A 10,576-nucleotide genomic window follows, 5' to 3' on the forward strand; every position below is an offset into this window, starting at 1 on the left:
TGAGCTGCAATAAACATGGGGGTGCAGATAACTTTTATTTGCTGATATCATTTCCCTTAGGTAAATTCCCAGGAGTGGTATGGCTGGATCAAATATTAGGTCTATATTAAGATTTCTGAGGTATCTTCATACTGTCTTCTATCGTGGCTATACCAGTCTACAATCCCACCAACAGTGGATTAGTGTGCCTTTTCCCCCACATCCTCACCAGCATTTGTTGTTGATTTCTGCATGAAAGCCATTCTAACCGGGGTGGGGTGAAACCTCACTGGGGTTTTGATTTGCATTTCCCTGATGGCTAGTGAGCCTGAACATTTTTTCATGTGTCTTTTGACCTTTTGAAAAATGCCTATTTAAGTCCTCAGCCCATTTATTAACTGGGTTGTTTGTTTGTTGTGGTGGAGTTTCTTGATCTCTTTGTATATTAATCCTTTATCAGTTATTAATCCTTTATCAGTTGCATAGCTTGCAAATAATTTCTCCCATTCTGTCAGTTGCTTCTTCACTTTTCTGAGTGTTTCTTTTGCAGGGCAAAAACTTCTCAGTTTGATGTAATCCCATTTGTTAATTTTGGCTTTGACTGCCTGTTCCTCTTCGGTCTTTTCCAAGAAGTCTTTGCTTATGCCAATGTCTTGCAGGGTTTCCCCAATGTTCTCTAATAATTTGATGGTATTATGTTGTAGATTTAGATCTTTAATCCATTTTGAGTGGATTTTTGTGTAGGGTGTAAGAAGGGGTCTTGCTTCATACTTCTGCATGTGTAAATCCAGTTTTCCCAGCACATTTGTTGAAGAGACTGTCCTTACTCCAGGGACTGGTTTTAGCTCGTTGGTCAAATATAAGTTGGTTGTAGATGTTTGGTTGAACTCATTACTTAGAATAGAGTTAATCATATGTGTATAAAGTCAATTGAGGATGAATCTCAGTAAGACATAAGAGAGGGAGGAGGAAATTTATAACTGTAAAGCTGTATAGTTCTGCATACATTCTTTTTTTAAGATTTATGTATTTATGTATTTATTTGAAATTCAGTTACACAGAGAGAAGAGAGGCAGAGAGAGAGAGAGGTCTTCCATCCAATGGTTCACTCCCCAATTGCCCTTAATGGCCAGAGCTGCCCCAATCTGAAGCCTGGAGCCAGGAGCTTCCTCCAGGTCTCCCACGCGGGTGCAGGGGCCCAAGGACTTAGGCTATCCTCCACTGCTTTCCCAGGCCATAGCAGAGCTGGATCGGAAGTGGAACAGCCGGGTCTTGAACCAGCACCCATATGGGATGCCGGCTTTCAGGCCAGCGTGTTAACCCGCTAACCTGCTGTGCCACAGTGTCGGCCCCCTGCATACATTCTTAAGGACTAACTTCTAAGGGTACAGTTTAAAAACTTGTCATGGGACCCCAAATCCCATTAAGCTGGGTGATAAAAATGTCATCTTAAGTATTAAAGTGATCATATTAAGTGTTAAAGTGAACATATAGATAGGATTAAGTGTTGAAGTGACCATATAAATAGGATCAAGTGTCGGGTAATTATAATAGACAGAATTAAAAAGGAGAGAATGTTCCAACATGGAAAGCAGTTGACACAGCAGACTCAGAATGGCAATTGCTTTAAGTAACACTCTGACCTCAGAATCAGCCCTTAAGGCTTCCTGGTCTAGCTGAAAAGCCCTTGAGAGCATTTCAGGAATGGAAAACCAAGACACTGTGGCAAACAATGTTCTACATGAAGGATATCCATGAATGAGACCTCAGTAGAAAGAAGGGGTCATCAAAGAAGGATGTACTCTTCTCTAAAGGGAGGAAAGAACTACCATTTTGCTTATGGCCTTGTCTAAATACTGGCGAAGTTTGTGGATTCAAAAGGCTTCCATAGCTTTGGCAGCTCATGTCAAGAGCCATGGGTGGTCACTGACATCATATAGAAGAGTGTTAATTGTTAAATCAACAACAGGAGTCACTGTGCACTAACTCCCCATGCAGGACCTCTGTCTTCAATGAGTCTTATTATGAGAGTTAACTGTAAAACTAGTTCTCAAACAGTTTTTGTGTGTCTGTGTGTGTGCAAATCGTTGAAATCTTTACTTATTTTAGAGTTGGTCTTCTCTGTACAAAGTTAATTGAAAATAAATTTTGGGGGCCGGCGCTGTGGCTTACTTGGTTAATCCTCCGCCTGTGGTGCTGGCATCCCATGCGGGCGCCGGGTTCTAGTCCCAGTTGCTCCTCCTCCAGTCCAGCTCTCTGCTGTGTCCTGGGAGGGCAGTGGAGGATGGCCCAAGTGCTTGGGCCCCTGGACCCGCATGGAGACCGGGAGGAAGCACCTGGCTCCTGGCTTTGGATCTGCACAGCGCTGGCCATAGCGGCCATTTGGGGAGCAAACCAATAGAAGGAAGACCTTTCTCTCTGTCTCTCTCTCTCACTGTCTATAACTCTACCTGTCAAATAAATTAAAAAAAAAAAAAAGAAATCTTAATGGAGAATGGGACTGGGAAGGGGACAGGGAGGAGGAGGGATAGGAGCATAGGTGGGAGGGCAGGTATATTGGGAAGAATAATTATATTCCTAAAGTTGTACATCTGAAATTTGTATTCCTTAAAAAATAAATTAATTAATTTTTGAAAACTGAGTCTTAGACTGTTTGCTTAATGAGTTGTATTGCAAGCATAATGCGTCACTTAATTTAACATATGACTATCTTTTGTAAAGTAGGACTACACAGAGGAACTTTTTTTCTTGCTGGATATATTAATCTATGGTTTGTTCTTAGCTATGAATTTTATATTTTTTAAATTTTATACTTTTTATTTTGATACCAGTTTTCAGTGAATACTGCTTAGATATTTGGTCCAGAAGAAAAGAAGGGACTCTTTTTATTTCTTTTCTTTTTTGGGGGAGGGTAGTGAAGCCAAAGAGAGACAGGTATGCTGGGAAGTGACGTGGTAATGGACCAAGGTTCATTATCTTTCCTGTGGATTTCTCCTTTTAGTTGTTCATCCATTGAGTGGGCATGAAGTCTAGGGGGAGTCCTTTTCGCCTCGTGACACTGCTGGACTATCTCCCTTGGCCATAAGATTGAGCATTTCTAGGTCCGTCAAATGCCTAATGTGCCCAATAAGAGAGAAAGAATATAAAGGAGGGTGCACAAAGTTTCATTCTTACTTATTTATACTAGGGAGGTAATATTCTTCGTGTGCAGCCCAAGGAAATCAAGGGCTTTGGTGTCAGGAACAGATGTTTGTGTGTGGAGTGACCCTTAAGTAGATATTAACTCTGGCCCAGGCCACAGAGGGGTCAGTTGCTGCAAATATACTCACATTTATAAAATGTACACTACAGTGGTGGATGAGCTTGTTCTGGATACAGACTGTGAAACTCTCCATAGGTGGGGCTGGTGTTGTGGCACAGTAAGTTAAGCTGCCGTCTGCAATGCCAGCATCCCATACGGACAGCAGTTCAAGTCCTCAGTGTTCCACATCTGATCCAGCTCCCTGCTAATGTGCCTGGGAAAGCAGCAGAAGATAGTCCAGGTTGTTGGGCCCCTCACCCACGTGGGAGATCCAGATGGAGTTTCCAGGCTCCTGGCTTTGGCCTTGCCCAGGCCCAGGTGTTGGGGCCATTTATGGGACTGAACCAGTTGGTGGAAATGTCTCTCTCTCCTTCTCCCTCTCCCTCTCTTTCTCTGACACACACACACACACACACACACACACACTATCACTCATGTAAATAAATACAATAAAATATGAGGCCAGTGCTGTGGCATAGCGGGTAAAGCCACCACCTGCAGTGCCGGCATCCCGTATGGGCACTGGTTCGAGTCCTGGCTGCTCCACTTCTGATCCAGCTCTTTGTTATGGCCTGGGAAAGCAGTGGAAGATGCCCAACTTATTGAGCCCCTGCAATCACGTGGGAGACCTGAAAGAATCTCCTGGCTCCTGGCTTCAGATCGGTCCAGCTCCGGCTGTTGTGGCCACTTGGGGAGTGAACCATCAGATGGAAGATCTCTCTCTCTCTTTCTCTCTCTCTCTCTCTCTGCCTCTGCCCCTGCCTCTGCCTCTCTGTAACTCTGACTTTCAAATAAATAAATAAATCTTAAAAAATAAAATATAAATCTTTAAAACAAAAATAACTATCTATAGGGCAGCTTTTCTTAATGTTCATCCTTTGAGAACTTGCATTACTCCAGGGTTGAGCTCTTGGACTTTGCAAGTAGTCTTCTCTTACCCTCAAGTAACTATTTAACTATGAGAGCTACTGCATAAGAAATGCTAAGTTGCGGAAATGGTCATGAGTCTTTCAGTTTGGAGTGGCCCATAAGATTAGTGACAGGAGCTAACTAGCAATTCCAGGTAGCGTACAGCGGCTTCATTTGAGAGGACATACAGGCTGGGTTAGAGGCCCGCTCTGTGCTGTCGCAGCCCCTGTGCATTTATCCTAACCCTTACCATGCTGTGTTATATTGAAGGCCTGTGTTCTTTCCTTGTGTCATACGGAGGGCTCTTAGTTGTGAGCAACAGGAATCGACTGGCTAATTGAGGCAGAAATGTATGTATTGAAAGCACATTGAACAGCTTACAGAAACACCAGTTAGAGTAGAGAGCCAGTTGCAGGGCTACACAGCCATCATCACAGCTGCCGCTGTCACTCCCACCGCCGGTGCTACTGCCGGCAGTGTGTTAGCTCAGGTCCTTTGAGAGCAGATAGCAAGAGGGGGTTGGACATGCAAGAAACATGTTGAGGGAAATGCCTGGGACAGAAAATAGGATGAGAACTGGGGAAGGTTGGGAGAGCTGTCAGATTTAATATCCATCTGACCTTTATAGAGGACGAAAGGCAAAGAGAAGGTTGATGGAAGGGTGGTTCTAATAAAATGTGGACAGTCTGATGAGGAGTTCTGTAGCCAACGCCACCTATTGTGCCTCCCTGAAATGGGCCTGCTGGTCTCGGTGATTCACTGGAGGTGGTTGACCTTATAGCAAAGCAGCAAATATTGAGTTGAATTTAGAGCATAGCACCTAGGGCCAAGGTCAGTTAGACTCCCCACGCTGGGAAAGCTGAAAGGCTTATTTTCATGGCTGTCTCAACAGAAATGATTTTCCACTATTGGGTCATTGGCTCCTGAATGAAGGGATGGATCCCTGGATTGAGTAAGCCTAAGTGATATGCCGTATCCTCACTGCCAGGGAGGTCTGCTCCCCACCAAGATTCCTAAACGCTCTCCCCCAAGTAAAGGGAGCCAGATGCTGGACAGCAACACCCAAAAAAGGACAAATGTCCACTTTACTGTGTGAGTTCCTTGAGAGCAGAGATCTTTGTCTTGCTCAGCACTATTGCAAACATTTACAAATAAATGCTTCTTGAAATAATTAAATGTAACCAACTGGTGTTCAAATGTCTTTACACACACACACATACAAACACACGAATCTATCAATTTAGCCATCAGGGAGATCAAAATCAAAATCTACTTAGAGGGGCCGGTGCTGTGGTACAATGGGTTAAGCTGCCTGCCACCTGAAGCTCCAGCATCCCATATGGGTGCCAGTTTGTGTCCCAGCTGCTCCACTTCTGATGTAGCTCCCTCATAATGGCCTGGGAAGAGTAGCGACAGATGCCCCAAGTGTTTGAGCCCCTAATACCCACATGGGAGACCCAGATAAAGCTCCTGGCTCCCAGCATTGGCCTGGCCCAGTGCTGGCCATTGTGGCCATCTGGGAAGTGAACCAGCAAATGGACGATCTCTCTGTCTCTCCCTCTCTATAATTCTTACTTTCAAAATAAATAAATCTTTTTTTTTTTAAAAATGACATAACTTATTGGTAAGGATATGGACAGACTGGAACCCTCATATGCTACTGATGGAAATACAAAATGGTATAATCACTTTGGAAAAGTCTGGACGTTTCTCCAAAGTTTCCATGTAGTTACCATATGATCTAACCTTTGAGGGTAGGTGTTGTGGCACAACAAAATGAGCTGCTGCTTGTGACACCCACATTACTTATCAGAGTACTGGTTTGAGTCTGGCTGTTCTGCTTCCAATCCAGCTCTCTGCTAATGTGCCTGGGATAAAGCAGATGATGGCCTTGATAGAGTTCTAGGCTCCTGGCTGTAGCCTGGTCCAGCCCTCACAGTTGCAGGCATTTGGGGAGTGACCCAGTCGGTGGAAGATTGTGTGTGAGTGTGTGTGTGTGTGTGTGTGTCTGCCTCTAAAGTATATGAAAATATATACATGTTTAAAAAAATGATCTCTTAAAAAAATTACCTAGGGGCTGGTGCTGTGGTGTATGTGTAAAGCCACCGTCTACGGTGCCGGCATCCCATATGGGTGCTGGTTCAAGTCCTGGCTGCTCCACTTCCCATCAAGCTCTCTACTATGGCCGGGAAAGCAGTGGAAGATGGCTCAAGTCCTTGGGCCACTGCACTCATATGAGAGACCAAGAGGAAGCTCCTGACTCCTGGCTTCAGATCGGTGCAGCTCTGGCTGTTGTGGTCATCTGGGGAGAGAACCAGTGGATGGAAGACCTCTCTCTCTCTCTCTGCCTCTCCTTCTCTGTGTAACTCTGCCTTTCAAATAAATAAATCTTTAAAAAAATGATTTAGCAGGGCTGGCAGGGTGGCACAGCAGGTGAAGCTACTACCTATGATACAAACATCCTGTATCAGTGTGCCAGTTTCAGTCCCTGGTGCTCTGCTTCTGATCCAGGTCCCTGCTAATGTGTCTGGGAAGGCAGTGAAAGATGGCCAAGTTCTTGGGCTCCTGCCACCCACACTGGGAGATCAAGATGGAGTTCCACGCTCCTGGCTTTGGCTTGACCCAGCTCCTGTCCCCTGATTTCTCTGTTGCTCTGTCTTTCAAATGAATAAAAATCAATCTTTTAAAAAATGACTTAGATATGGTGCCCAGATGTTTGGTTACACACTGATCTAGATGTTGCTGTGAAGGTATTTTTCAGGTATAATTACCATTAAAATCATTAGGCACAGAGTAATATTGTTGGTGAGCTGCATCTAATCCATTGATGTTAAGAGCAAAGGTTGAAAAATTATCTAGGGGCTGGTGCTGTGGTGTAGTGGGTAAAGCCACCGTCTACAGTGCCAGCATCCCACATGGGCACTGGTTCAAGTCCTGGCTGCTCCACTTCTGATCAAGCTTTCTACTATGGCCTGGGAAAGAAGGCCTTGAATAAGGTGGAATTCTGTCTGAATTTGAAGACTTCAGACACAAAACTACAACATCAACTATTTCATGAATTTCCAACCTGGCCTGAATTTCAGATTTATTGTCCCCCACAATTGCGTAATCCAATTCCCACCCCCTCCTAGGTCCCTATTGGTCCTGTTTCTCTGTGGCATAGCCATATAGTAAGATATCACTCATCATAGAAAGGAATAAAGCATCGATACATGCTATAACATGAGTGAACCTTGAAAACCTTCTGCAAAGTGAAAGGATCCAGATATGAGAGGTCACATGTGGTCACATAGTATATTCCATTTATATGAAATGTCGAGAGTAGAAAAATCCATTGAGATGCAAAGTAGATTGGTGGTTGCCCAGGGCTGGGGAAGAGGGGATTGGGAAGCGAGTATTAATGGGTATGGGTTTCTTTTTGGAGGTGATGGAATATTCTGAAACTAGATTGTGATAATGGCTGCGTGACTGTGTTACTAAAGCCACTAAATTTTATGCTTTAGATGCATGAATAGTAAGATATGTGAATTATATTTAAATAAATCTATCATTTAACACATAAATAATTTTCATAACATCCTCCCTCTCCTGACCCCACTAGGCAGGATAAACAAAACTTGTCAGCTCCCTAGCAACACAGCTATCACCCATTATCCCTGTGCTGCTTTTATGACAGCAGTTCTTTTTCTTTAAGACTAATTTACATGTGCAGGTTAACCAGATTTTTTGAAGAAGGATGCTAGGAGTGAGGGCTGCAGGGAATTCATTTTGTGTGTGGACTCCAGGCTCGGAACCCACCCAGGGTTGATACTGAAGAATGAGTGGCTCAAAATTTACAGGTAAGACTCTTTGCCTTTAGAAAACTTACAGAGAAAAGAGAACTAAAGTCCAGAGGATGTGTGATTGATTGTGTATTAGATATATTTTAAGGATTTTTAAAAAAAGATTTTATTTACTTACTTGAGAGACAGAGACAGGTCTTCCATTTGTTTGTTCACTCCCCAGATGGCTGCAATGACTGGAGCTCAGCTGATCCGAAGCCAGGAGCCAGGAGCTTCTTTTGGGTCTCCCGTGTGGGTGCAGGGGCCCAAGGACTTGGGCCATCTTCTACTGCTTTCCCAGGCCATAGCAGAGAGCTGGATCGGAAGAGGAGCAGCTGGGACATGAACCGGCACCCATAAGGGATGCCAGAGCCGCAGGTGGAAGCTTAAGTCTACTAGGCCAGAGCAGTGGACCCCATTTCAAGGATTCTAACAGACATCCTTCCATCCTAGCTACTGATTCTTTCAGCCTAGTTCATTCCCTTGCACCACCCAGCATTACGTGGCAGGACCATCAGCCACTTGCTGCCCATCTCTTCCTCGCCTCTTCCCTCATGGATGCCAGTCACTTCTTCTTTTTTTTTTTTTATTTTTTTTTATTTTTGACAGGCAGAGTGGACAGTGAGAGACAGAGAGAGAAAGGTCTTCCTTTGCCGTTGGTTCACCCTCCAATGGCCGCCGCTGCAGCCGGCGCACCGCGCTGATCCGATGGCAGGAGCCAGGAGCCAGGTGCTTTTCCTGGTCTCCCATGGGGTGCAGGGCCCAAGCACCTGGGCCATCCTCCACTGCACTCCCTGGCCACAGCAGAGAGCTGGCCTGGAAGAGGGGCAACCGGGACAGAATCCGGCGCCCCGACCGGGACTAGAACCCAGTGTGCCGGCACCGCAAGGTGGAGGATTAGCCTATTGAGCCACGGCGGCCAGTCACTTCTTACACATCAGCTCCTGGGAGGTCTAGGAGCAGTCTTCTGTGGGCTGCAGAGGCTTGAAAAATTCAACCCTGTCCATGAGCCTTACAAGATGCACATATTGTGGGCTGCCACCTAGCTAGGCTTGGTCCAGGTTCTTGTCTCAATCACAAGAAGGAACTCAAGGAGGAGATGTAGTGATGTAGTAATAAAACTCAGCAGAAAAGCAAGATTTATTTACATGCAAAGCAAAACTACACACTCAGGAAGGAGTGCGGGCAAATGCAGGAGAGACAGTTGCACTCATGGGTTAAGCTGCTGCCTAAGATACTGCCATCCCATATCAGAGTGCTGGTTCAAGCTGCACCTACTCCACTTCTGATCCAGCTCCTTGATTATGTGCCTGAGGAAGCAGCAAAAGATGGCTTAAGTGATTGGGTCCCTGCCACCCACTTGGAGGGCCCAGATGGCGTTCTGGACTCCCAGCTTCGGTCTGGCCCAGCCATGGCTGAGTGGCCACTTGCAGATTAAACTAGCATATGGTTCGCCGCCGCGGCTCACTAGGCTAATCCTCCGCCTTGCGGCGCCGGCACCCCAGGTTCTAGTCCCGGTTGGGGCGCCGGATTCTGTCCCGGTTGCCCCTCTTCCAGGCCAGCTCTCTGCTGTGGCCCGGGAGTGCAGTGGAGGATGGCCCAAGTGCTTGGGCCCTGCACCCCATGGGAGACCAGGAGAAGCATCTGGCTCCTGGCTTCGTATCAGCGCGGTGCGCCGGCCGTGGCGGCCATTGGAGGGTGAACCAACGGTAAAGGAAGACCTTTCTCTCTGTCTCTCTCTCACTGTCCACTCTGCCTGTCAAAAAAAAAAAAAAAACAAAAAAAACTAGCATATGAAAGATCTCTTTCTCTCCTGTTCAAATAGATAAATAAATCTTAAAAAAAAAAAAAAAAAAAGGCCGGCGCCGTGGCTCACTAGGCTAATCCTCCGCCTTGCGGCGCCGGCACACCGGGTTCTAGTCCCGGTCAGGGCGCCGGATTCTGTCCCGGTTGCCCCTCTTCCAGGCCAGCTCTCCGCTGTGGCCCAGGAAGGCAGTGGAGGATGGCCCACGTGCTTGGGCCCTGCACCTCATGGGAGACCAGGATAAGTACCTGGCTCCTGCCATCGGATCAGTGCGGTGCGCTGGCCGCAACGCACCGACCGCAGCATCCATTGGAGGGTGAACCAACGGCAAATGGAAGACCTTTCTCTCTGTTTCTCTCCCTGTCCACTCTGCCTGTCAAAAAATAAAAAAAAATAAAAAAAAATAAAAAAGGCTTTAGGGTTGTCTCTCTATGATCCAGAGGCATAGGAGGTGGTGTCTTGGGTGGGACTTAATTGAATATTCAAAAAGGGTGCGTTTGGGGGCAGGGCTTGAGTACTGCCCATTTCCTTGCCCTCCCCCCCCCCCCCCCCCGCAATCTCTGAGTATCGTGTCAGATGCATGATGGGAGTGTCAGCCTGGCAATTTGATTATAGTAACATAATGAACAAAAGGTCACAATAGGAACACATACTGCCATTTTAGTGGGTGCTCATTCTAAGCGGCAAAATTGGGGAAGTAGTGGTTTTCCCCTGCTCAGAAGGGGGGTGGTTTGGCAGTGCATTGAAAGGGAGGTTTGGGCA

The 10,576-nt window shown here is 46.1% G+C and overlaps 1 protein-coding gene across 11 annotated transcripts in view; it reads left to right on the top strand.

Annotated features, from left to right (window-relative positions):
* Positions 1–6,883, top strand: part of TRMT2B (tRNA methyltransferase 2 homolog B) — a 111,645-nt gene extending 104,762 nt beyond the window's left edge. For 8 of the 11 annotated variants that reach the window (XR_011385545.1, XR_011385527.1, XR_011385528.1 and 5 more), the window contains one exon: positions 6,701–6,883. The gene's annotated coding sequence lies outside the window, so the exon portion shown is untranslated. Of the gene's footprint in view, positions 1–6,263 lie in introns of all 11 variants that reach the window. The other 3 variants (XR_011385543.1, XR_011385531.1, XR_011385529.1) reach the window with 2 other exon arrangements.
* The last annotated feature ends 3,693 nt before the right edge of the window (positions 6,884–10,576 follow it).

Source organism: Oryctolagus cuniculus, chromosome X (assembly GCF_964237555.1).
Source record: "Oryctolagus cuniculus chromosome X, mOryCun1.1, whole genome shotgun sequence".
NCBI classification, from domain to species: domain Eukaryota; kingdom Metazoa; phylum Chordata; class Mammalia; order Lagomorpha; family Leporidae; genus Oryctolagus; species Oryctolagus cuniculus.